Source organism: Nelumbo nucifera, chromosome 7, assembly GCF_055504915.1.
Source record: "Nelumbo nucifera cultivar China Antique chromosome 7, China Antique-T2T, whole genome shotgun sequence".
In the NCBI taxonomy this organism is placed as follows: Eukaryota; Viridiplantae; Streptophyta; class Magnoliopsida; order Proteales; family Nelumbonaceae; genus Nelumbo; species Nelumbo nucifera.
In genome coordinates, this window is record NC_142655.1 from 44,622,108 (window position 1) to 44,649,969 (window position 27,862).

General features: G+C 35.8%; 1 long non-coding RNA gene across 4 annotated transcripts; it reads right to left on the reverse strand.

Annotated features, from left to right (window-relative positions):
• Positions 1–1,257: 1,257 nt before the first annotated feature.
• LOC148790442 (uncharacterized) lies at positions 1,258–27,714 on the reverse strand. Of its 4 annotated transcripts, none has more exons than XR_016078881.1 (4): positions 26,805–27,707; positions 21,361–21,409; positions 2,551–17,382; positions 1,258–1,665 (listed from the first exon to the last, which is right to left on the reverse strand). It is a non-coding gene; the product is annotated as an uncharacterized LOC148790442 (long non-coding RNA). The 4 variants fall into 4 exon arrangements; XR_016078882.1 differs by having other exon boundaries at positions 1,264–1,665; positions 2,551–17,225; positions 17,259–21,409; positions 26,805–27,714; XR_016078879.1 differs by having other exon boundaries at positions 1,264–1,665; positions 2,551–21,409; positions 26,805–27,714.
• Between the last annotated feature and the right edge of the window lie 148 nt (positions 27,715–27,862).

Sequence of the window (27,862 nt, forward strand, 5' to 3'; positions counted from 1 at the left end):
CATTGAAGTAGAACCTTCTTCCCGACATGTTGTCTAGCAACAATTTCTGCAAGTATGACATTGTTTTCGAAACCTTTACAAATCATTCTGCTTCCATTGCATAGTCCATTAGATGGATAAATTTCACAATATGATAGGAAAATTGATCTTGAGAATGAGCCTATGTAGTGGGAGACCATTAGGTGTCAAGGAGTTTAAAAACTATATTGGATAATAATTTTCCATGTCATTGATTGCAGAACCATAACTATAATAAGTCACTAATTTTCTTGGAAAGCGTGTAATCAACTTCTCATTAAATGCATCAACAAATTCATTCTTCGTAGTTAAGATTGCACACTTTGTTATATAATCAGGTAAAGAAAAAATTTCTTCCAATGATGTAAAAAGGTTGATTAATTCATTCTGTGATTGTTCATTGTCTTCATATTTGATGAGCATTGTTTATGGGATTGCAACCATGTCTCCTTGGATTGTAGGTTCTGTTCCGTTTCCAACTCTCATATGAAAATCACTGAATGGTGAATCAGATATGACCCTCATATTGATAGTGAGTATAAATAGCTCTAGTTTTGGTTAAAGATATGATTTAACCAGGCTTGTCGGAGATCTCCTTCGGAAACAATAACTTTTCCACCAAATGGCAATTTATTGCCCATGATATCTTTAAGAGTTTTATCCAATGTTTCAATTGTTGTTCACTTTGCCATTGGTGCTTCACCCCAAATGATTAGTCATGCCTGTCATAGGAGTGGTGCAGTTTCACTTTATTTGGATATGTTACACATATTTGACTCATTTGCATTAATGGGAATTTTGAGTCTTGAATATGTAATTCGTCCACCTGTCATTATTGTTGCAACAACACATGAGTTGTAGCGGCTAAAGCAATCCAGTTCCTTGATCTGATTGTAGCAAGTAAAGCACGATATAAAAATGTTTTTTCTATCCCCCCGAGCCATCAATAAAGAATGCACCTGAAGTTTTCATATCTATACGTTATAATATTGTTCTATATGCAATTTCATGTTATAGGTTTAGACAATTTGGTGCAAGGAAATCTTCTTCAGGTGTTATTATTGTCATTTCTTCATCAATTTCCTTTGTAGAAGGACTATTCATATGATTTTGGGGATTATAAATTTTTTGTAGGTCATAATCATTGATATTTTTCCCCATATTTTCCAAAAAGTAATTTATATTGTTCAATGTACTTGTAACTTGATATTCAAGGGAGTGTTCATTGATTTTCCTAAAATCATCAGACAACGAATCATAGTAGTTGGCCCATAACTTCTTTACATCAGTTGGTTCACAAAAAACTATTATTGTAGTAAACAACCATTGCATAGCTGTCGTCATGTGGAACATTGATGCTTCTTGCAAACATTCTGATAAGTTTTGATCTGACTCCAACAACCGTCGTTTTTCAGTAGCCTCCTTAAATGTAGGGCACATGATTCCATCTTCACATAATAAGTCTTCAAAAGATGTTGGCCCTGGTAGATTGTTTAACAAGAGTCTCAAGTAATATCTGTCTCCTTTTGAAGGGTTTGTTGCAATTACACGACCAATGACTTCTCTTTTCTTTTGTGGTATCCACTTCTTTGCTTGCTTGTTCCATATGTAATTGATGTGTGGCTCATTGTGACACTAGCAAGTGCACTAACCGTTCAAGTAATAGAGTAATTAGTAGAGTATCGTTCCCACGATGACTTATGTAGCAACTATTAGTAATAAATCAGTCTACTGTTATCTGATCAGCCGAAATGTAAAACTAATGAAAATCTGAAATTCTAACTACAAAGTTATTTCTAACACATTGGACCAAACACCTTGTATGCAAGTGAGGAGACAAACTAAAGATGCATAGAAAAATAAATTCAGCAACTAGTTCTCTCTCGAGCGCATGTTCAGTCTATGCATGAGTGATGGTCCTTATATCTCTATCAAGGATCTAATCACCATGCATGCATTCAGATCTAGTAATTCTAGTACTTCATTTCAGCTGGATGATCATCAACTCAGCTGAATGAACACCAACTGAATTGTGCAAGTTATCTCTAACATTGCACTCAATTCGGCTCTTGATTGGCAGATCTGAAATCTTAGAGTCTTTCTCAAGCACTCTAGGAATTCCAAGAAGGAAGAACAATTCGGCCAGACTGAATTAAAGCTACCTGAATTCTTTCTCAAGTAATTCAGGTATTACAAGTTCATGATCTGAAATCACAGACCTGATTTTATAGAATAGCAGTTCGAACCTCACTATTTCATGATCTAAATTTACAGATCTGAGATTGGAAAATAGCAATTCAGACCTTGTAAATTCATGATCTGAAATTTCAGATATGAGATTTCAGAATAGCAGTTCAGCCAACAATCCACAATTGATATTCCAATCAAGAAACTTCAAGATTGAATCTACTTTATTCGAATGAACTTAGAAAACAAATTACAGAATTGAATTTGCATAATACATGCTTTGATTATAGCAAGAAAGGAAAATTTGATGGAGAAATTACATAAATTTTAGCTGAATTCGATTACCAATTTGTGTAGAAATCAAGTGAGGATGAAACCTTGATCTCCAATTGCTTTCTCCCCCTTCGAATTTAGCTTCTTCTTCTCTTGAAGTTGCTTGTTCCTCCTCTCTTCTCCTCTCTTGTGCCTATCTCTCTCTCTCTTTTTTTCTCTTAGAACAAGAGCTCAAGGAGAGTTTGAAATCAGATGTTGGACCCTTTTTCCCCCTCTAGAGGCCTCCTTATATAGGCTTTCAAGGAAGCTCTTGCCTCTTCTTGAAGTCTCTAGAATTGGGTGTATTACACCCCTCATGAACCTTCTAGAGTGCTCCCTCCTTCTCTTCAAGAAACTTCTAGGAGTTGCCGCCCCTAGCTCCCTTTGGGCTGCTATTTGGGCTGCAACTTAGCTTGCTTTTGAGCACATGTAGGCTGCACTTTAGGCTATTCTTTGGGTTGAAACTGGGCTGGGCCGAAATTTCCTTCTTGCTAGGCTCATTCCCTTGAGTTTTCCAAAGAGTTAGCTTGTACAAATTGGGCCGAATGAAAACTCCCTTGCTCTCAAGGCTGGGCTGGGCTGAACTTGATAAATTTTGGGCTTTATTTTCTTGCTTTTGCCTTCTTTTTCTCGAATTGGCTGCCTCTGAAATCTTTATTGCAATTAAGCTAAAACTAGGGCAAAATTTAATTAAACCGGCATAAAATTTCATGCAGAGACCTCATAAAATATAGATAAATTGTAGGTTCATCAAATACCCCCACACTTAAGCTTTTGGTTGTCCTAAAGCAAAGACATCAGCCATAAACTGAACATTCCCCCCTTCTGTTCTTACTATTTACCCGGTGAACTTTTTAAGATAGAAATGCATTGAGTAGTCGGGGAACTTTTGTAAGTGCTCAACTCTTATTCTTGTAAATTATTATTCAACATATATAAGATCCAAGGAAAGGAGAATACGAATTTCATCAAAGTCCAGCCTTCACCCCCAATCAATATATAATTCAGCTCCTTAATTGTCAAAGTTAATAATCATACACTAAGTTTCACATCTGTAACTTTATCTTCATGAGAGTTCAACTTAGTATGCCCGCTTGGACCTCAACTGTCACCATCATTACTTATTTCTAGGGGTGAGTGCATTTTATGCTCCATCTCACCCTTTTCTTTTTTTTCTGTGTGAGTGCATTTTATGCTCCATCTCACACACTTTTTTTTTTCTGTGTGAGTGCATTTTATGCTCCATCTCACACTGGTCACATGCTTGAAAAAGACTCGTGTTCTGAGTTGCTAGTTTTACTATTCAAATCAAAATAGCGGAGTCATTTTGGGTTGAATCTCATGTATCAGTAATTCAGATGTGCACTGGCTTTCTTGACCATTAGCAATGAAATCAAGTGATTTCATACACATGAAGGTAGTTAGGGCTAGTCATGCTGAAAGACATATTCAACTCCCCTTTTCTCATGCATATATCAAATTGGGTTATTCACAAAAATAAAAACTTAACAAGTACATCAGTCTCCCTCAACTCATTGTATTCCTTCTTAAAATTCACCTAATAAATAACAATGAACTTGGGCGGTTCCAGTTTACTTGGATATGTCATTGCCTGCAAATGTGTGTTGGGGTGAATGAGGTGCATGGCTTCAACCCCCAAATTCTATTTTTCAGTCTCACTCCCCCACACTTAAGATGAACATTGTCCTCAATGTTCGTAGTGTTAGGGAGTAACAATAAAACTAGCAAGAGCATCATCAAGTAATAGGAGGTGTTTAGAGGACTTCCCTGAAGATCATTCTTAAATTCTGCAATATGTTGTCAGTGGAAAACTTCTTCTACTAGAAATCACTTGCAAACTAGAAGAGGAGATCAGTATCTTTATTCAATTAAATTCTAAGAAAAACTAACTAAACATAAATGCTATGAAAAATAAAAACAGAAAGCAAGTAAGACAGTTTATGACTAAGTATCTGAATTGGGAATTCTCCCAACAGCCTCTTGTTCCCTTGGGTTTACCACGGTGTTACTAGGTAAGGTACCCGGAACCCTTTCTGAAATCATTTGTGCCAACTGCCCAACCTGAGTTTCCAAGTTCCTTATCGATGTTTCATTATTCTGAAATCTAGTTTCCGTACTAGCTATGAACTTGGTCATCAGCTCCTTCAAGTTAGATTTCGGTTCCGACTGATGGAATTTTGGTGGAAAGGCTTAGGTGCATGCTGATTCTGCCATGGCTGATACAGGTGGCCTCTCCATCCGGGGTTATGGGCATGATGGTACTGATTTCCTAGCTGTCTTGTAAAGTTGCCAACAAAGTCTACTTGTTCTGTGGACTGAAAAGACTGATTGCCAACTTGGCATTCAGTGCTATTATGGCCTCCCCTACACTTATCATACTATACATGCATAGCTGCCATCTGCATCTCATCAAATTTTTTGCTAAGTGCTCCTATTTGTGCAGAGAGAGCTGTGTATGTATCCACATTATGAAGGCCATGCTGCTTTCTAACTGGTGTCCTTTCTCAATGCCATTGGTAGTTATTGGCTGCCATCTCCTCGATGAGTGCATGGGCAACATCGGGAGTCTTATTGTTTATGGAGCCCCTAACTGCTGCATCTAAGATGGTCTTGTTTGAATCGATCAGACCATTATAAAATGTTTGCACCTGCAGCCAAATCGAAAGGCCATGGTGAGGAACCCTCCTTAGTAGCTCATTGTAATGTTCCCAGGACTCATAAAGAGATTTCCCCTCTTGCTGGAAAAATGTAGTAATATCATTCCTCATTTTTGCAGTTTTAGAGGGGGGAAAATACTTAGAGAGGAATCGACTAGCCATTTCATCCCACGTGGCTATAGATCCTGCCGGTAATGAATTCAACCAAGCCTTGGCTTTATCATTCAAAGAAAATGGGAATAACCTCAGTCGGATGGCATCATCACTTACCCTATTCTGTTTGAAGGTGTCACGGATTTCCAAGAAGTTAGCAATATGGCATTCGGATCCTCATGGGCCATACCACAGAATTGGACCGTATTTTGTATCATTTGGATTATGGTCAGTTTAATTTCGAAGTTATTGGCAGCAATAGTTGGCCTGATAATGCTAGAGGCAGTCCCGGTGATGGTGGGTTTAGCATAATCCATCATAGTTCTTTGTTCAGCCATTTCTTGTGCTTCTTGTCTGACTTGCCTAGCAGCTCTCAAACGGACACGGAGAGTCCGTTCAATCTCCGGGTCGTAAAGGATCTCCTCTAGTTCAGGTCTGCTTGTCATAAACTATAAAGGTCAAAGCAATAAAAAGGCCAATATTCACAAAAGAAAATAAATAACTAATCTTATTACAACTGAAAATGTATAGTGAATTATTGGAATACAAAAACCTAGATCCTAAAATAAATAAATGTAGCTAACTAAAAGCAGATCTGAACCAACATCTTATTCAATATACAGAATTCATTAGCAATTTACAAATTCTTAATCAGCTAGCTACTGTAATTTACAAAAAAAAAAAAAAAAAATTTCTTAGTAGATAGGTCTGAAATCAGTAACCTCTGAGAGTAGAACAACAGTTTACAAATTCCTTCTCTTCACATTGCTGAAATCAGTACATAGATCTGAACTGTTGAGACCTGAAATCTCAGTAGCTACTGAGAACAGTAATATACAGATCTGAAATCAGATCTGAAATCTTAGCAGCTACTGAGGACAGTCATATGCGGATCAGCAGTGATTGTGTTCAGGTCTAAGCTTCAAATAGAAAGGCTACTGTGTGCTACTGAAGGTCAATACATAGAGATGAAATCAGTGTAAATAGGAATGTGATATAGCAATTCAGACATCAGTTCTACACAAAATTGAGATCAGATCTGAAATCTCAGAAGCTATTGAAAACAGCAATAACTAACAGCAGCTACTGATACTTAGAACAGTTGTGACTGCTATTGAGATTAGATCTGAATTCGGTAGCCATTGAGAATAGTACAGTTGTGTTCAGATCTGATTGCAGAAGTGATAGGTAAGGTAATCAGATCTAAAGTCTCATTATTTTCATAAGAAAAAATAGACCAAAAAAAGTAGAAGCTATAGCAACTATAATGAGGTCAGAACTACAATCTGAGTTCACACCACTAACCTTATTGAGTACAAATGCTATGCATGGTTTTTACACATTCAAATCTGAAATTTATGAGGGTACAAGCATAAATCATTTACACATTCAGATCTGCAATCTTAGATTTCAGTAGCTTGAATGGCTGCCATCTACTGTGATCAAGGCTGATATGAGAATTCAGCAAGGAGAATTGGTGTATACAGATCCGAAATCAGTGGTTATGAATGGTAGCATAGTTTCAAGTCTGTATATCAGGTCTGTTCTAACTTGCTTCCCATAAGACCTGCTAAATCTCCGAATTGATGTGGGTTTCAGATCTGAAATCATGGTGAATACAGGTTTGATTTCAGATCTGAAACTCTGAATTGAAAGCACTAAGTTAGAACAAAAATGCTTCATTAAGTGTTCAGATCTGATTGCAAAAGTGATAAGCTGTGTGATCAGATCTGAACCACAAAATATGCAAGCAATTATAGCAATAAGTTCAGGTCTGAATTTTATAAATCACAGTTAATGCAATCAGAACTATACTAGCCACCTATGCATCATTCAACCATACATTGATAATTTTTTTTTTTAGATGAAATAGAACTAGAACACAGAATTAATGCAACTATACTACTGAACTATAACAAAATCTTTTGTGAATTCAGATCTGATTGCTGAATTCAAAATTGACAAATATAAGTAATCAAATCTGCACTCTTTTGATGTTTATACATTTTTTTTTGAGACAATAGAACCAGAAATTTACTACATTAACTAAATTGAAATTGATATAGAAATTCAGCAATGGGTGCAAGTGTATTCAGATATGAAATCAGTGGATCAGGTCTGAAATCATGCATAACCTGAGATCAGATCAATGTATCAGGTCTAAATCCATGCATATCCACTGATTCCAAATCAGGTCTGTTCTAGCTTGCTTCCCATATATTGCAACCAGATCTGATGTAAGGCTGGAATCAAGAGCTTTAAGCTTCTTATTATTTGTATAACTCGTATATATCAATTAGTTGCAGAGACCTGAAATCAGGTCTGCAACCTTTGCTACTGATAGCAGCTGAATTCAGATCTGAGTTAGATGAGTTCAGGTCTAAGTTCAGATGAACTCTGAATTCAGATGGCTTCAGATTTGTAATCTGAGTTCACACCACCACCCTAAAAGGGTACAGATGTTGTACATGATTTCTACACCTTGGGATCTGAAGTTTATGAGGGTATATGCAAGAATCCTTTACACCTTCAGATCTGTAATTTTTCATTTCAGCAGCTACTGATGCTAAGTTCAGTAGCTAGAACCACAGTTATCAGGGCTGATATGAGAATTCAGCAAGGTGTATTGGTGTATACAGACCTGAAATCAGGTCTGCAACCTTTGCTACTGATAGCAGCTGAATTCAGATCTGAGTTAGATGAGTTCAGGTCTGAGTTCAGATGAACTCAGAATTCAGATGGTTTCAGATCTGTAATCTGAGTTCACACCACCATCCTAAAAGGGTACAGATGTTGTACATGATTTCTACACCTTGGGATCTGAAGTTTATGAGGGTATATGCAAGAATCCTTTATACCTTCAGATCTGTAATTTTTCATTTCAGCAGCTACTAATGCTAAGTTTAGTAGCTATAACCACAGTTATTATGGCTGATATGAGAATTCAGCAAGGTGTATTGGTGTATACAGATCTGAGATCAGTATATCAGGTCTGGAATCATGCAATACCACTGATCTTAGATCTGTACTATAGTTGTTCTAGCTTGCTTTTCATCAGTCCTGATGTATCTTCGAATGGGGGTGAGTTACAGATCTGAAATCAGACCTATACACACACCATTTCAGGTCTGAATTTCAAATATGATCTCAGATCTGAAGCTCAGATTTGAAAGCAGACATACCATTTTTTTTTCTTTTTTTTTTCATTTAAGATGGAAGAAAACTAAAAGAAAAGAAAGTAAACTAACCAAAATCTTTTTATGTGAGTGCAGATCTGATTGTTGAATTCAAGAAACAATAAGTAATGCAATCAGATCTGTACTCTTTTGAGATAATGAAGCTAAAAAAAAAAAGTGATCAGATCTACATAAACTCAACTAAAACTGAAATTAAAGATGGAGCAATCAAGTATTAAGAGACGAAACCGGCTCCATCAATGAAGCCATTGCATTCAAATCTGAAATCTAAGATGCACAATTGGAAACCAGCAATGAATGCAAAGCTACAAGTCAGAATGCAAAATCTTGATGTGTGGCTCATTGTGACACTAGCAAGTGCACTAGCCGCTTAAGTAATAGAGTAATGAGTAGAGTATCGTTCCCACGATGACTTATGTAGCAACTATTAGTAATAAATCAGTCTACTGTTATCTGATCAGCCGAAATGTAAAACTAATGAAAATCTGAAATTCTAACTACAAAGTTATTTCTAACACATTGGACCAAACACCTTGTATGCAAGTGAGGAGACAAACTAAAGATGCATAGAAAAATAAATTCAACGACTAGTTCTCTCTCGAGCGCATGTTCAGTCTATGCATGAGTGATGGTCCTTATATCTCTATCAAGGATCTAATCACCATGCATGCATTCAGATCTAGCAATTCTAGGACTTCATTTCAGCTGGATGATCATCAACTCAGCTGAATGAACACCAACTGAATTGTGCAAGTTATCTCTAACATTGCACTCAATTCGGCTCTTGATTGGCAGATCTGAAATCTTAGAGTCTTTCTCAAGCACTCTAGGAATTCCAAGAAGGAAGAACAATTCGGCCAGACTGAATTAAAGCTACCTGAATTCTTTCTCAAGTAATTCAGGTATTACAAGTTCATGATCTGAAATCACAGACCTGATTTTATAGAATAGCAGTTCGAATCTCACTATTTCATGATCTGAATTTACAGATCTGAGATTGGAAAATAGCAATTCAAACCTTGTAAATTCATGATCTGAAATTTCAGATCTGAGATTTCAGAATAGCAGTTCGGCCAACAATCCACAATTGATATTCCAAACAAGAAACTTCAAGATTGAATCTACTTTATTCGAATGAACTTAGAAAACAAATTACAGAATTGAATTTGCATAATACATGCTTTGATTATAGCAAGAAAGGAAAATTTGATGGAGAAATTACATAAATCTTAGCTAAATTCGATTACCAATTTGTGTAGAAATCAAGTGAGGATGAAACCTTGATCTCCAATTGCTTTCTCCCCCTTCGAATTCAGCTTCTTCTTCTCTTGAAGTTGCTTGTTCCTCCTCTCTTCTCCTCTCTTGCGCCTATCTCTCTCTCTCTTTTTTTCTCTTAGAACAAGAGCTCAATGAGAGTTTGAAATCAGATGTTGGACCCTTTTTCCCCCTCTAGAGGCCTCGTTATATAGGCTTTCAAAGAAGCTCTTGTCTCTTCTTGAAGTCTCTAGAATTGGGTGTATTACACCCCTCATAAACCTTATAGAGTGTTCCCTCCTTCTCTTCAAGAAACTTCTAGGAGTTGCCGCCCCTAGCTCCCTTTGGGCTGCAACTTAGCTTGCTTTTGAGCACATGTAGGCTGCACTCTAGGCTATTCTTTGGGCTGAAACTAGACTGGGCCGAAATTTCCTTCTTGCTAGGCTTCTTCCCTTGAGTTTTTTAAAGAGTTAATTTGCACTGCTTGGGCCGAATGAAAACTCCCTTGCTCTCAAGGCTGGGCTAGGCTGAACTTGATAAATTTTGGGCTTTATTTTCTTGCTTTTGCCTTCTTTTTCTCGAATTGGCTGCCCCTGAAATCTTTATTACAATTAAGCTAAAACTAGGGCAAAATTTAATTAAACCGGCATAAAATTTCATGCAAAGACCTCATAAAATATAGATAAATTGTAGGTTCATCAGTAATGTTCTAGGAACTATCTATATGAGTATTTTCATGCATTTTCATCTGTAAAGTATGTCGCAAAATACTCTGTTAGCATTGTCTTGCTTGTGTTTTCTAAATTAATCAAATGATTTAAATTCTGATTTTCCCAATAACATACACATTGTTGATTTGGAAGGTGCAATTGCATGTTTATGACGATTAGGTATATTTCATTAAGTTCAAATTGAAAAATTCTCCATAATTCTTCTCGAGTTGAAACCCAGCGTGCATCCTAAAATTGTTGAATCTCATCAATTACATTGCCCCCTTCATTATGTGCTATAAAGATAGCAACTCGATCATGCCCCTTGTATATGTACTTGTATAGATACTTAACTGATTTAATTCCTAAGCATATTTCAACATTGATATGACAATTACATCTTGTCAACAAATACGGATTGTAAGGAATGACCCATTGGTTGTTTAAATGATGGTTTCGAACAAATACTCTACGTCCATCATTTCTTTTATATATGTGTTATGAGTCTTTTTCTTGCATGGTATGCTCACAAAACTTTCAGGAGTAATGATATTTGCATTCATTATCAATCGTGCATGAATTTTTCTGATTATATACTCCAAAAAGCCCATGCATCATATGTTTTCTAACCAATTCATAGAGTATTGGTTGTCTTTCTTGGTCAGGTATTTCTACAAAACAAATTTGTCATATATGGAAGTCCTCTCTTCTAAAACTCTAAGACATGCACATGTGCTGCCACTTTTCCGAAAACATGTTTCTTAAAAAGTTGGTCTTTTAGGTCCTGCAATTTTGCTCTAAATACCCTTGTTGTCGAATCTGGCCTATCTTGTGGAACTTGTCATGGGAGCATTCATCTTGAATCTTCTTCCATTTAGGGTTACATGGCATTGTGTGAAAAAATCAGGTTTTCCAAACCGCCTAACTAATTCCATTAAATCATTATATCTACACCGCATGTTTTGTGGTCCTCCAATAAATGATGTAGGTAGTACTATTCTTCTTCCAATTCTACTACCATTTGTCTCACCAGATAACACACTATCTACTATTCCTTGGTTCAATTTTGTATGAATTTTTTATTGCTTTTGACGATAGTAGTCAAGCATTGTACTTTCAAGCTTAATGTACATATCAACAACAAATCGATGCAGAAACCTCTAAGCTAACAAGATTATTGAGCGATCATTTATCTTAATTTGTAGGAGATTACTATAAAATTGTCGACATGACATAGTTGTCCCTTTATCTCCTATGATAGTATCAGTGCATAAAAATTGTACATATTGTTGTTAGGAATTTTTTTTTTGGAATTTATTGTAAATGTTCTTTCATTTCAATAGAAATAGTTTGTGACCTTCTTGATTGAAAATATCTTCGATAGATGTAAAATTCTGTATTGTGGAATTTTGTAATGGGTGTACCCCAAATCTTGTAACGGGATCTTTTTTGAGATATTTGGGTGCCATCCAACTTCTCCCCTTGGGAATAATAAAGGATATTGTAGGGGATCATAACATCCATAGTAATGCTTCACTCTATGTCTACTTCATAAACGTGCATGAACAACAATGTCTTTTTCTTCTTGACCACTTGGATTGCTTCCCTTAATCCATATTATTGCAATTTGATCTGTTGATGGTACATTATAAACCCTTTGATCTAGCTTAACATCGCTTTTGATGCAAATATGATACTCTTCTAAAGAATTAGATCTTTGAGATTTCGAAAGAACTGAGAATATGGATTAATAGAAAGAATTTTGATGAGGCTCTTCACAATTCCTCGGTTTAATTCCTTGTCACCCACTTTACTCATTCTATTTTGGACTTCATTTTCTATGTCATAAAAGTATAATTGCAAGAAGCATAGTCCATTATCTGAAGGTGTAAGTGATGGAAGATCATGGTATTTTTAACCTTAAGCTCGAAGTGTAAAAATACCTTTATTGAAAGTGGCCAATTCTTTATCAAGCTTTACACTAAATGATTTAAAGGAAAACATGTTATTGTAAGCTTTGATATTTGATCGGAATTTAACAGCATCATCATCATCTAAGGTGTATAACCTATATAATTCATCTGGCACTGGATTGGATACTAGAATAAGTTGTCCATTGTAGCAGCAAAAAGTGGAAGGCTCATATTGGAATCTTTTGGCACCACAAAACTGACATGAAAGGACTTTCTTTAATTCATGTATGGAAGATGTAGTTGAGAGATGATTAATTTCACCTACATATCATTTTTTAAACATGAACATGCTTGTTGTATGTGTAAAAGTTTTAATGGAATATAAGATCATGAGTATTAGAACCATCAACAATGCTACCTTCGTCATTTTCTTCCATTATTTCAGCAGGGAGGTGTTGTTTCACATTGTTGCTTTGTTTTTTTTTTTTTTATAAGCACTCATACCTTTTTCATTCATATTCGCATTTTCTTGCACATTTTTCTTCTGAAATGTTACTTTAGCTAAAATTGTATTCTATATGAACAACTATTAAATACCAACAAACATAAATATCATATAAATGTAGGCAATAACAGGTCTGTGATGCCCTTAGATGTTCTGGGCCGCACGCGCGCTACACTGATGTATTCAACGAGTCTATAGCCTTGGCCGACAGGCCCGGGTAATCTTTGAAAATTTCATCGTGATGGAGATAGATCATTGCAATTGTTGGGTAGGATGTACACCTTCTGTTAATACCATTGATACTTAATATAATATCTTCAACAAAATTATCCTCTTTGCATATATAAGATATGAAAGATAAATAGAAGATTATAATTCTTGCAAACAGGTGACAAAGTGCAAAAGAAGTTAAACATTTGTATAGAAAGGGTTTTAAGAACTGGAAGCTCGTTCACATGGCCTAGAAACTCATAGATAGAAGCTTATTTGGTTGACAGAGAAAGTCTTGGTCCCAACACTAACCAAGCTAGTTTGGGCCTCTAATGCTAGGCTAGCTAGGGATGAGCTCAATGTCTCTTGCAATTTGCTTAGTTTGGACCTTTCATGTTCAGATGATGATTCCCATAAGACACTTTGTCAAGTATGCAACTAATCAGTAGTCATGCAAATAAACTTGATGCAATGCTTTAGTCACTTGCATCATATTACTGGTAGGGGTTGCTGTTGGTATTTGGACTAAATAATGATAGGCAATACAGCCTTGAAAACAGCTATGTTGCTTAATGTTGAGCAATTTATGATAGCCTAGTGAGCAATTTATGGTTTGTAGTTCTAGAATTCCTAGTTAGGATAGTACTTGTTTAGCTAAGACAGGGTAATACATGAACTCCCATGATATGTGTAGCACATACTCCTATGAATTCCTTGTTTAGCTAAGGCATCAACTAGCTTAGAGGGGAGGTGTATGGGAAGGAAATTATATACAATTTGGAGTACAAAGTTTATTTTTTTATGTAAATACACACCTACATATAATTTATTATAGTTAATAAGTTTTTAATTACCTATAAAAAAAGGCCTATGTGAGACATGGGCCTATTTGGAGTTCAATTAAAATATCTTTTGATATTTTAATCATGACCTTGAAAAGTATGCAAAAAACCACAAAGAGATGTCTAGAGCTTCAAAGTCTTGCTGACCGGATCATTGTGGCAATAGCAAGTGCACTAGCCATTCAAGTAATAAAGAGGTGAATAGAATATCGTTCCCACGAGGATTTAGGAAACAACTACTAATACTAAATTGGCCAAATCTTATTTGATCAACAAAACATCATAACTTTATTCAAAAATTAAAATTCCTAAGCTACAATCTAACTAAAAAGCATTGGCTCAAATACCTTCTGTTCAAGTTAAAAGAGTAAGCAAGAAAATCCAATTTCATGATTCAACAAACAAACTACTTAACTCATTCGAATAAGCCATGATTTAGCCTTGGTTTGGTGAAACCCCAAGGTCATGAACAACCTTTTTCAAGAGCATGTTCATCCTATGCATGAATGATGATCCTTATATCTCTATCAAGTATCTAATCATTCATGCATGCATTAATTCAAACACATCAAGGGCAGCAATTCAAATCCGAATTGATCACCAACTGAATTGTGCAAGTTATCTCTAACCTTGCATGCAATTCAGTTCTTGAATAGTAGATCAGAATTCCTAGAGTCTCTCTCAAGCACTTTAGAAATTCCAAGTATTAAATCAAATTGGCCAACCTGAGAATTGAAGATCTGAATTCTTTCTCAAGCAATTCAGATCTTACAAATCTCAGATCTGAGATTTCAGATTTGAGTTTGTGAGAGATAAAATCGGCCAATCTGATCTAGAATTCACACTCTATTCAAGAAACAACAAGAAGAGATCTGATATACTCGAATGAAAAAGAAATTTGATTACTCAATATGAAATTTTACAACATTGATTACAACAAGAATGAATGAAAAAGAGGAAGAGAAAATTACATAGATAGAAGCTGAATTCGAACTCAAGAAAAAAAAAAACTAAGTAGAAATAGAACAAAGGAACTCTCTATCAAATTTTCCCCAAATTCGTACTCACCTTCTCTTCTTCCTTGCTTGGATCTCTTCAGCCCTTCTCCTTCTTGCACCTAGCTCCTTCTCTCTTCTTCTCTTCAAGGAATTCGAACCCCAAAGGAATGGAGAGCCTTGAACTTGGGCAAATGAACACTCTCCCCCTTCTAGAGGCCTCCTTATATAGGCTTTCAAGGAAGTTCTTTCCTCTTCTTGAAGCCTCTAAAATTGGGTGTATTACACTTCTCTTGAACCTTCTAGAGTGCTCCCTCCTTCTCTTCAAGAAACTTCTAGGAGTTGCCGCCCCTAGATCCCTTTGGGCTGCAACTTAGCTTGCTTTTGAGCACATGTTGGCTGCATTCTAGGCTGTTCTTTGGGCTAAAAATGGGCCTCCCCTTTGCTGGGCCAAAATTTCCTTCTTGCTAGGCTTATTTCCTTGGGTTTTTCCAAAGATTTAGCTTGCACTACTTGGACCGAATGATACTCCCTTTCTCTTATGGTTGGGTTGGGCTGAATTTGATAAAATTTTGGTTTTCTTTTCTTGCTTTTTGCCTTCTTTTCCTCGAGTTGGTTGCCCCTGAAATCTTTCTTGCAATCAATGTAAAATAGGGCGAAATTTAATTAAACCGGCATCAAACACTATGCAAAGACCTCATAAATTATAGGTAAATTGTGTTCATCACTTGCCTTAAGTTTTCCTACTTAGTCTTAGTATGTTGAAACAGTGTTCCATGGACTCTTTCATGGGTTGGAACTTTACAACACGGATGGAGGAATTTAGTGGCATCTAAATACAACACGAATAAAGGAGACTAGATTACCACTTCTTCTCTCCCCTCTTTAGGCTGCTCCATATGGAGGAAAATAATGCACATTCTTCCTAGTTTTAGTGGAGGTTTAAGTCCCAACCTAGGGAAGGGTGATAGCCTGTCCTTTTAGAAAGATCGTTGGTGTGAAAACACTCCTTTATCAGAGTTATTTCGACAGTTATTTCAGTTAGCTGATCATCAAGATGCAGTTATTGTTAATTCTTTCGAGGCTATTTGGAATTTTGTGGTATGGTGTCCTTTCAAAAGGTACTTTCAGGATTGGGAAATTGCAAACCTAGCTGATCTACTTGAGCTGATCTCCCTCCAACGGTCCAGTCCCTGGATCTACTCAAAGAAGGCAGTTGGACCTGGACATGGAGCATAGATGGTCTTTTCTCAGTCAAGTCCTTTGCCACTCACCTGCAGCAAGCAACTTGGAAGACATGCCTGCTTCCAGAATCTGGAACCCAACCTCTCCCTCAAAAAATAATGCTCCAGTGTGGGATGCATCTTTAGACAGGTGTTTAACTAAAGCCCACCTATTTAAGAGAGGGATTCAACTCTAGGATCAGAGTTGTGTGTTGTGTGGTCAAGAAGTGGAAGATAACTGCCATCTGTTTCTGCACTACCCTATCTCAACTAGAATGTGGAATCATTATCTCTCTTTGTTGGGTCTTGCTTGGGCTATGCCAGCCTCAATGAAGGAGATGTTGTGGAGCTGGGTGTTACAAGGGCTGTCAAAGCTTGCTTCTGCTGCGCGGATGTCCATTCCAGCTGTAGTTATTAGCACCATTTGGGCAGAAAGGAACAAAAGGCTTCTCCAAAACATCCACAATGACTCAAAGGATCTTATATCCATTTCTTTTGGAAAGTTGATTTCTTGGGTCTCAACTTCAAAGGGGCTTCAGGCTTCTTAGTTGGGGGCTAGTTTGAATTCTAGGAGCTTATGGCATTTGCAACCTTGTTTTGAATGGGTTGTTTCTCCTACTAAAGAGATTTTCCTTGGGGTCCCTTTGTACTACTATTTATATCTAAATAAATTTTACCTTGCCTTTTCTGAAAAAAAAAAAAAAAAAGGAAAAGAAAAGGTATGCCTTTTGGGCTCTTACCTTTGTGGCTCTGTTATGTGGTTTTTGCATGAAAGGAAGGTCAAGGGAGTGGAGAAACTTCTTCTCATGCAATCTTAGTCAATAGGATCTTCAGATTGCTCTCAAGTACTCGCTGATATTAGATCAATACCTACCTAGTGGAATGATTTCTGAGGCTTCCCAAATTTTGCATACCTTGATTGAATAGTAGACTTAAATAACCAAGAAACTAATAAATATGAAATGAATGCTATCAAGATCTAGCAATTTAAGGAGAATGAGTAAAATGTGAATTGTCCTATCTAGTCCCTTTAGAATCTTCGGCTAACCTAACCCTAGAACTCACAAGATGGGCAAGCTATAGTAGAAAGATCAATCCTTTGCTTTTGTGATGTACTTGGGTTGGACTTAATCCACTGGATGCAAGATTGTAACCCTTCAGGGGATGCATTGTTCTGATTAAAAGCTGAAAATGTATTGATTAAAAATATCAAAATCTGAAAAATAAAAGATAATTTGTTTTTTCAGTTGAAAATGAATAATGATTAATTTATTAATTAGTGATTAATATAATTGATGTTTCTGCAAGTGGGCTGATGTTAATGGTTGAAGTAAATCAATAACTCCTATAAGTATAATTAGCTATAACTTGCAACTTACATAAGTAGTCAATTTTGTTTCATGAGGCAGAGGACAAAGTAATCATGTATAATTAAGGGGTTTCTTAGTAGTTTTACATGAGGATCACTGTAAACTAGTGTTGGTCTACTACTTGTCTCTCTGAACTGCCTCCATAAGTTTTGTGCAATCACCATCAACTGTAAAATAGTGTTGTTCACACCACTTGTTTAAAGCATCAGCCCTATCATTTACAAGTACTTCTTTCCACAAGTACTTGTTTAGCTAAGGCAGGGTAGTACTTGAACTCCCGTGGTATGTGTAGCTTATACTCCTACGAACTCCTTGTTTAGCTAAGGCATAAGCTAAGTCAGGGTAGTACTTAAACTCAGAAATTCTAGTTTATAAGGGAGAAGGTGTATGGGAAGGACTATTATATAAAATTTGGAGTTCAAAGTTTATTTTTTATGTAAATACACATCTACATATAATTTATTTTAGTTATTAAAGTTTTTAGTTACCTATAAAAAAAGGCCTATGTGGGTCTTGGAAAATAAAGGCTAAACCCTTCTTTCTAATAACATGAAACTCTAAACAATTAAATCAAGAAGTTATTAATTTAAACACCCCCTACACATCTGCAATTTGCTTATCTTTCTGTCTGTTTTGATATTAACTTCAATGGTTTCTTTTCAATGCTTGGGCTATCTTTTTTGTCCATGTTGTCCAAAGCTTTCGTATAGATACAATGTTCCCTATTTTTGAGATAAAACTTTGGCTTCAATTGATGCTAGAAGGATCATAAAGTTATAATATCTTTTCATATTTTAGTCATGGCCTTGGACAGTATGCACAAAATCACAAATAGATGTCTAGAACTTCAACATCTTGCCTTATGTTTTCCAGCCTCTTAGTTTTAGTATGTTGAAACAGTGTTCCATGGACTCTTTCATGGGTTGGAACTTTATAGTGGGGGCATGTGTTAGAATTTAATAGTTTGATAATTTTTCTAAAAACAAATCTGATAAGGTGGGCTACTAAAGCTTTATCCTATCAATATTGTACAGAACATTTTTATGTTGTTATTGAACACTGATTGGTTCTTCACCAAGTTAGGACCCTTAATAAATAAATAAAGTAATGATTAATTCGTAGCAACTTAATGTCTTATTTTCCAATCCATATAATTGTCTGTTTCTGAATTTTGGAAGCTACCGCTTTTGTCATTATAGGTGGTCCTCAAACCTAGCACTTGTTAATTGAATTTCATACTTTCTTCATAAAACTTGTTAAATATAAGTAATAATTATCACATATACTCTATGATTATTGTGAAGTAACATAATATAATTGCTTCAAGCAGTTTGGTAGTCTGATGTTAAACATCTTGCATTCATGATCATAGGAAATTGGTCTTCAGCCTTCAGAAGGCTCCTTGAAGCAAGTCCAAATACAAACAAGTGCATGCAGGGCAGGGGTTTGGGGTAGCTCGTTCACATGGCCTGAAAACTCATAGATAGAAGCTTATTTGATTGGTATAGAAAGTCTTGGTTCCAACACTAATCAAGCTAGCCTGGGCCTCTAATGCTTGTTTCCCTTTCCTTTCCCTACCTTTTCTTTCAAATGAAACACAGCCTAAAGGGGGCAATCCTTGGATTTTCTTGCAAGCCTACACTTAACTGAACCCACCAATGTTTGTTTTGCCTTAATTAAAATTTGACATGGTTTATAGTTGAGTCATGCCTAAAAATTAAATTATATATGTTAACTTGGTAGATTATCAAACAGGAGGCTTGCTCTGCTATGCATGAAAAGTAGTAGTCTTTTCTTCTTACTACCTCAGTAGTTATTAAGTGATAATGAAGTAACCCCAAATTCATATAAGATCACTGAACTGATTGAGTTGTCTGAAGCTAAAGAGGTTCACATTCATCCATCTTAAATTAAAAATAAATCAGTTATATATGCAAAGCTCTAACTAATTTATCCAATAGGTATGTTTTTATTTGGAATGTTGCAAGGAGAGATTTGGTAGTTTAATAGTTGAAAGTTTTGGAAACTACAAAGTTCTATAGCAAAATTCAATTGACCTTATGAAGCTCATAGTGATACTTGTTCTATATGGTTTTGTTAACAGTAGGATGAACAATGGATGAGGATAATTCAGTTTAAGCATGGTGTGAGAAATATGGGTTGGGAGCCTAGAGCTGCTTTTCAAACTTATGGCTGTTCCATTTGGAAGTGAATATAATTGGTGTATAACATGTTTAGTAAAGGTTTGAGGGAGTTTTGATGTTGGGAATGGGGAAAAGATAAGGTCTTGGATGGATTGTTGGTGTGCTTCAAAATGGGAGCATTGTATGGAAACCTTAGTTTAGATGGAATGTTAATGATTGGGAATTAGATCCTATGACAGAATTATTGTAGCTCCTTTATGGCAGCCAGGTTAACATAGCAGACCCAAATGAGTATGGTTTTGGGAAAAGACTAACAAATACTCAATTAGCTCTGTATGCAGCTATCTGGCTAAATCCAATAATCAAGAAGTTCCTAGCAAAATAATCTGGAATAAGAGAATCCATTCCAAAGTTGCATTCTTTGTGTGTGGACTTCATTCTTAAACAAAATTCTAACTAGAGAAAATCTAAAGGCATCCAACTCCAATTAACATGAAAAAAAAACAAATCCCCTCAGAAGACTTAAATAGCCATAATAGCCTACACATCTAAGTCCAAGTCACTTCCAGTTCTCAATGTTTCTAAAAACATAAATGCATTGATAGATATACCAACATGATGCACATATGGATGAGCTGCAAAAGTAGGTAACAAGTTAATGGGGAGTCATCAGCTTATCATGTGCTTTGAAAATGAATTCCTGAATTTGTTGGAAAGGTCTGGTTTTGCAAGTTGAAAGCTCTAAAAGGCCCAAGGTTGAAAAATATGTTGTATATTCAAGTTTAACTTTCAAAGTTATGTATTGTTCTTTTTTTTTATGTATATGAATAGCTTGGGCCTCTAATGCTGGCCTAGATAAGCCTATCTACACCCTGAACTAGGTTTCCTTACCTTTCCCCTTCCTATTCTTTCAAACCAAACAAAGCCTAAAGGTGACAAATCTTGGCTTTAGATGCCTGCCTGCACCTAATGTATCCCTTGGCTGGCTGAAATTTTCACCTACTCTACTTCTCCTTGGGAGGTGTTCTTAAAGCTTATAATGCTCTTGATATTCATGCTGCAAGTTTGAGGATTTTAGTAATGAAGCCAAAATTTCTTCATTGATTGTAGTGATCTCTTCTCAGATAGTATTTGTACTGACATGTCAGTAGCACCCAAAGTAGAAGCACATAGTAGGAAGGAAGGTCCAAGGTTGAAGATGATGGTAAGGTGGTGGGTTAGGTCACAAGTGGAGGTAGGAGAGAAGATAGTAGAAGACACATGTAGAAGAATTTAAATAAGGAAGCTGAATAGTCAAAGGATGAATAAGATATTACTGGAACCAAAAATCAAAAGGTATACAATAGGCACTTTTTGACCAATAACATATTACTTGAACTATGTGCATGTAAAACATAAACTAATGAAGGTCAATAGGATGAATAGGTCATAAACACAAAAAATTGTAGAGAAATATTAATATGTCAATAAAAATTTAATTTCTTTCCTCTTAAAATAAATAAATTAAACTTGGAAAGAAGGTTAGTAAGAATATGAAGTAAATGAAGTTCTCTGGAACACAGTTTAAGGACATCAACATTCATCTCGAGAGTAGATATTCTCAATTTTGTGGAGTAGAAATAAAAACGGAAAAGTCATGAGCACTCCACCTCTTAGTAATTATCAGCAATGAAGGCAGAAGTGTTTGTCAGTGATATTCTGTGGAAATAAGAATATAATTTAATGAAGAAATGATCATTCCAAGATGATAAAACTTAAAATTGAATAATTGGGAGATGAATGCAAAATATGATTAAAGATCCATAAGAATAAGATGAAAAAGAAAACTGGAAAGATAATATATGTAAAATACAAAATGCCATTAAACATTTAAGAAGAAACAATATTAGTCTACTATACTTTCATCATCATGCTTTGATCATCATTATCTAAGTACTCTCTCACCATTTGAAAGGTCAAGGACCTTTTTGTGGTATGGTGTCCTTCATTCAAAAGGAACTTTCAGGATTAGGAAATTGCAAACATTGCTGATCTACTTGAGCTGATCTCCCTCCAACGGTCCAGCCCCTGGATCTGCTCAAAGAAGACAGTTGGAGTAGGACTTGGAGCACAAATGGTCTTTTCTCAGTCAAGTCCGTTGCTACTCACCTAGCAACAAGCAACTTGGAAGACATGCTTGCTTCCAGAATCTGGAACCCAATCTCTCCCTCAAAAATTAATGCTCCAGTAAAGGCTGTAGCTTTAAATAGGTGTTTAACTAAAGCCCACCGATTTAAGAGAGGGATTCAACTTCAGGATCAGAGCTGTGTATTTTGTGGTCAAGAAGTGGAAGATAACAGCCATCTATCTCTGCCCCTATCTCAGCTAGAATTTGGAATCATTCTCTCTTTGTTGGGTCTTGCTTGGGCTATGCCATCCTCAGTGAAGGAGATGTTGGGGAGTTAGGTGTTACAAGAGCTGTCAAAGCTTGCTTTTGCTGTGTGGATGTCCATTCCAGCTGCAGTTATCAGCACCATTTGGGCAGAAAGGAACAAAAGGCTTTTCCAAAACATCCACAATGACTCAGAGGATCTTATATCCATTTCTTTTGGAAAGCTGATTTCTTGGGTCTTGACTTCGAAGGGGCTTCATGCTTCTTAGGTGGGGGCTAGTTTGAATACTAGGAGCTTATGGCATTTGCAACCTTGTTTTGAATGGGTTGTTTCTCCTACTAAGGAGTTTTTCCTTGGAGTCCCTTTGTACTACTATTTATATCTGAATAAATTTTACCTTGCCTTTTCTCGAAAAGGAAAAGGAAAAGAAAAGGTATGCCTTTTGGACTCTTACCTCTGTGACTCTGTTATGTGGTTTTTTCATGGAAGGAAGGTCAAGGGAGTGGAGAAACTTCTTCTCATGCAATCTTAGTCAATAAGATCTTCAGATTGCTCTCAAGTACTCGCTGATATTAGATCAGTACCTACCTAGTGGAATGATTTCTGAGGCTTCCCAAATTTTGCATACCTTGATTGAATAGTAGACTTGAATAACCAAGAAACTAATAGGAATAAAATGAATGTTATCAAGATCTAGCAATTTAAGGGGAATGAGTAAGATACCTTTAGAATCTTATGCTAACCTAACCCTAGAACTCCAAAATGGGCAAGCTACAATAGAAAGATCAATCCTTTTCTTTTGTGATGTACTTGGGTTGGACTTAATCCACTGGATGCAAGATTGTAACCCTTCAGGGGATACATTGTTCTTATTAAAAGCTGAAAATGTATTGATTAAAAATATCAAAATCTGAAAAAGAAAAGATAATTTGTTTTTTCAATTGAAGCCTGTGTTAATTGCCATAAATTTTTCTATGAAATCATACATCATAGTAAACAAAAATAGTAACTTATTTCCTGTAATTTATTGAAAATGAATAATGAATAATGACTAATTTATTAATTTGTGATTAATATAATTGATGTTTCTGGAAGTGGGCAGATGTTAATAGTTGAAGTAAATCAACAACTCCTAGAAGTATAGTTAGTTATAACCTGCAACTTACATAAGTAGTCAATTTTGTTTCATGAGATAGACGACAAAGTAATCATGTATAATTAAGGTGTTTCTTAGCAGTTTTACATGAGGATCATTGTAAAATAGTGTTGGTCTACTACTTGTCTCTCTGAACTACCTCCATAAGGTTTGTGCAATCACCATCAATTATTCCATAGGGAAGTAATTCAACTCCCTTTGAGGTTTGAAGCTCATTTGCAGATAATTTGATGCTTATCAAATATCGAGTACAATTTTCACAAACTATTTTCACAAACTGTAGGAATCCCATCTCATGAAGATATGGATTTGATGCTTACCAAGTACCTTTCTCACTATGTTCATATAATGAACAATGTACTTGTATATTCATTTATGGAGACTGAACTGCTTATTACTGTTATACCTTATTTTGATTTTGATCTTAATAAATCCTTAATGAGACCTTTAATGTTGATGATCAGTTCTATTCTTCATATAGATGCATGTAATACGAAAACAAACTTCAGCAGTGCTACAAATGGAGGTTCCACATGATTGGTCAATAATTTTACTTGAAACACATGTAACTGCTTAGTAGATCAATAATAGGAATAAGACAATTCCCGGGCCCAATAACAGATCTATTATTTGGTAAATTCGGATTCAAGAACTGTTAAAATGTGGGCTTTTGATCTCCAGAAAAGAGGGAAGGCAAGCGATGAAATAGAGGTATTCTGATCAGGGTGTACTTTTGTTGAAGGAGAAGTGGATTTACATTGTGAGGGCTTTTGATTGATGAAATGGTTAAAAAAAAATGGATTTAAATTGCTGATCTGATGACAATCAAGGAAGGCTTGGTCAATAACTTAAAAGGGAGGGAGGGAAAGAGAGAAAACTAAAAGGGTCTGCCAAGTAGAAGAAATGGTTGGGCATTCAAATAAGATTATTGGAAAGAAGGAATGAAGGAGACCAGAGCATCAGTTTTCATTTTGGCTCTTCGTTGAAGTGCTAACCTTGAATATCATTTGTTTCCTCAAAATGGAAAGCTTCATAGAAAATCAAGAGGCTTACATCTTTTGTAAGAGTTAACCATCACAATTTTAGGTTGACCAATTGATATGGGTCCAAACTAGGAGTTTCTAAAGCTTTATCCTATCAATATTGTAAAGAATATTTTTATGGTATTATTGAACATTGATTGGTCCTTCACCAATTTAGGATGCATAGTAAATAAATAAAGTAATGGTTAATCTGTAGCAACTTAATGCCTTATTTTCCAATCCATATAATTGTCTATTTCTGATTTTTGGAAGCTACCGCTTTTGTCATTATAGGCGATCCTCAAACCTAGCACTTGTTAATTGAATTTCATACTTGCTCCATAAAACTTGTTAAATATAAGTAATAATTATCACATATATTCTATGATTATTGAGTTATTTTCACATTCCTTCTTAGGAGTTTCATTTAAAGACATTAGAAAGGGCTATGCAGAATTCTTCTGCTATTGCATCCTCACTTTCTAAAAACAAATCTGATAAGGTGGGCTACTAAAGTTTTTCAACTGCCAAGAGGCTTCAGCATCATCCCCCGATTGAACTACTCGGCAAGGTAAAATTTAAACGGTACAAAACCAGATCTACTGTAATCATCTTTTTAATTTATTTATCTTGATTTCTTTGTTCTCATGAATTATAGCTGTCCCTGGCATCTAAGCTGTAACAGAATACTATACCACAACAGAAATTCCCTCAGAATACTTCGATACCTACCAAGATTTTCTGTATGCTTCTAAATAACTTTCGGAAAGTAAGCAACTTCTGGATTCCATTAAGTGCATAGTCACTCTAAGTTTTTCTTGCCATATTGACATCTTTCTCTTATTTGATTTAAGGGCCTGAAAGAGAATATAGTGGGCCTTTCCCAAAAAGAACATGGGGTAAGCCAGTATGGAAGTTGATGCATGTGCTAAAAGACTTCAGAGCATATAATCTAACAGATTGTATGGTCCTTGTAGCTCATCCCAGATGGGTTTTGATTAACTTAGTTGAACTCAGTTCATACAATGGTGTCTCTCTAATAAAAGCATTTTTTGTTATGGTTTGACTTTAACATGGTAGAGAGCATCCCTTTCAAAATTGTATTCATTGTGTGTGGACTTCATTCTTACACAAAATCCTCACCAGAGAAAATCTAATGAAGATAGGAATGTATGTATCTAAATAGCACAAACAGTGTGTTTTGCAATGGATACTCAGAAACTGTGAATTGTTTACTTACACATTGTAATTTTGCATAAGGGACTACACAGAAAGCAGAATACAATCTTTTGGGTACTGATTACATTGTGTGCTCAATAACAAAAAGACTAATAAAATCAAAGAAAGCAGAGACCAAATCACTACTCATCTCATTAATCACATATTTATGGAACAAAAAGAAGAAAAAGAGAAAGAGAACAAAAATTGCAAATCCTTCCTACTAAATGTATTTATTCTTCATGGTCATCAGACAAAAAATCTAATTTTCTCCAACGGAGCAGTTTTCCTCTTCGAGATCTTCATCTTCATCGCTCACATTTGTTGGGACAACCTTATTCAGCTTCTTCTCTATTTTAGAAATTTCATTCTGCAAAATTTGATTTTCAGTTTCAAGACTTTTACACTTCCAACGTAAATATTCCAAGTCTTCAAAGTTGGCATCCTTTATTGTTATACTGAATTAATCTGCATCTTGTTCGGTCTCTTTCTTTGAACTTGCTAATTTTCCAAAATAACTTCCAAGTGTCTCCACCAATACTAAGAGTAATTACGGCTCTAAATTCCCGCTATACAAACTCAACTACAACTCTTGCAGGTAGCAAGCCCATTCTCAAACTCAATTCATTAAGGACATTTTAAAAGGAAACTGAATATTCATTCCTTCCTACCATAATTTCTACAACAAATAAATAAACAAGTAATCAAAGTTGAACTTTTTTATATGATAATAGTTACAAAGAAATTAGTGCAACCCTGAAATGGGTGAAATTAAAATCTCTATCCCTTTAATCCTGATGGAGGTAGGAGTCCAGGTCTCTGCTACAACCAGCTGGCAAGCTGGCACCTCTAACATAGGCTTAAGTTCAAAACCGCATTATCATGTTAATCTCCAAATCAGGAAGTTGTATAAAAGAAAAGGGACCTATGACATGACAATAACATGAGGAAGCCCTAAGACCATAGAAACTACATAGTAAACTCCATCTATCAGAGCATAAATAATTTTCAATCTCTCTCTAACATTTTGTGTTATGGGTTGGAATTGTTGTAAGACCACTACCTAAGCCAAGGTTGCAGTGAAGAGATATTCAACTATGTAGACCAAGTCAAGCATTCAAGAAGGCCTACATTTATGGAAAACAAGTAAACCAAATCAAGCATTCAAGAAGGCCTACGTTTATGGCAAACAAGTAAACCAAATCAAGCATTCAAGAAGGCCTATGTACCACAAAAAATATGCAACCAAAACACATAAGTTGAAAAAATATGCAACCACAAAAACGTACTCATAAGTAGAAAATCTATCCACCAAGAGCTCTCACCTCAGAAGAGACAAAGATAGCTTAGATGCGTAGACAAAGACACCTTAGATGCGTAGTAAGTACTACAAGCAGGAAAGCCATCAACTCTATCTTCTTCCAATCGTTGTTCTTGTTGTGAATTCAATCTTGTAGTCGACAAATGATTTATAGGGGCATTTGCTAGACAAGTCTTCTGGAACGGTTTCAGTTCAACAGTCAAGCACAAACACCTCTAGACTCTCTTCTTGAAGATAGTAAATTTTGGCATGCTCTGATGGAAACTTTTCCGACTGTTCTTCCATATTAAAGTACTCTTATACCTCCACAATGTACAGACAAACCTGATGGTATCAATGATAGAATGGAACAGTTCCTCTCTTGAAAAATTTTCAGTTTTGCAAGAACGTAGGAACCCTACTTCACATATTGTCAATAGTCTGGCATCCAAGCAAACTAAAATAAAATCAAAATCATCAAGGTTGAACATTGCTCTTTTTCGAAATATCGCAGCAAAATCTTCTCTTCAACGGTTGTAATAATGGAATGGCTGCAGAATCTTCCCTTCAATGCATTCTCTTTAATGATTGCTCTCTTTGAATGCTACAAAATCTTCTGCTTCGGTTACAACAAAATGATTATTTGATTTTACTGCAGCTCAAGAATGCAAGAACCTGCTCCAAAATTTTGGTTTTGCAATAACCCAGGAAAGCTCTCTGTATAAACCTGTCTCTTCTCTTCATAAAGAAGATATTGGAAAAAGACATCTTCGCCCTTTATATCATTTCCCCTCAAAGTTTAAATTAGGGGTATTCTTAGTCCAATGAAAATTCCAGAAGTCATTGTGCCCTCATTCATTCTTTTATAGATAGTATAGACGTAGCATGGTGGAAAATCAGAAAGAATTAGCGGTAGTCACAATTGCCATTGAAGATGTTCAAGACTTCCGCTAAAAAAATGCGCCAAGGAAAGCACACCAACCTTATAACCACAGTCGCTTGGAAGTTGTCCTTTAGTGAACTACCCAATGGTTCTAGATTTTAGCTACGGAATTTTGGGGACCTTTGTATTAGTACCCGATT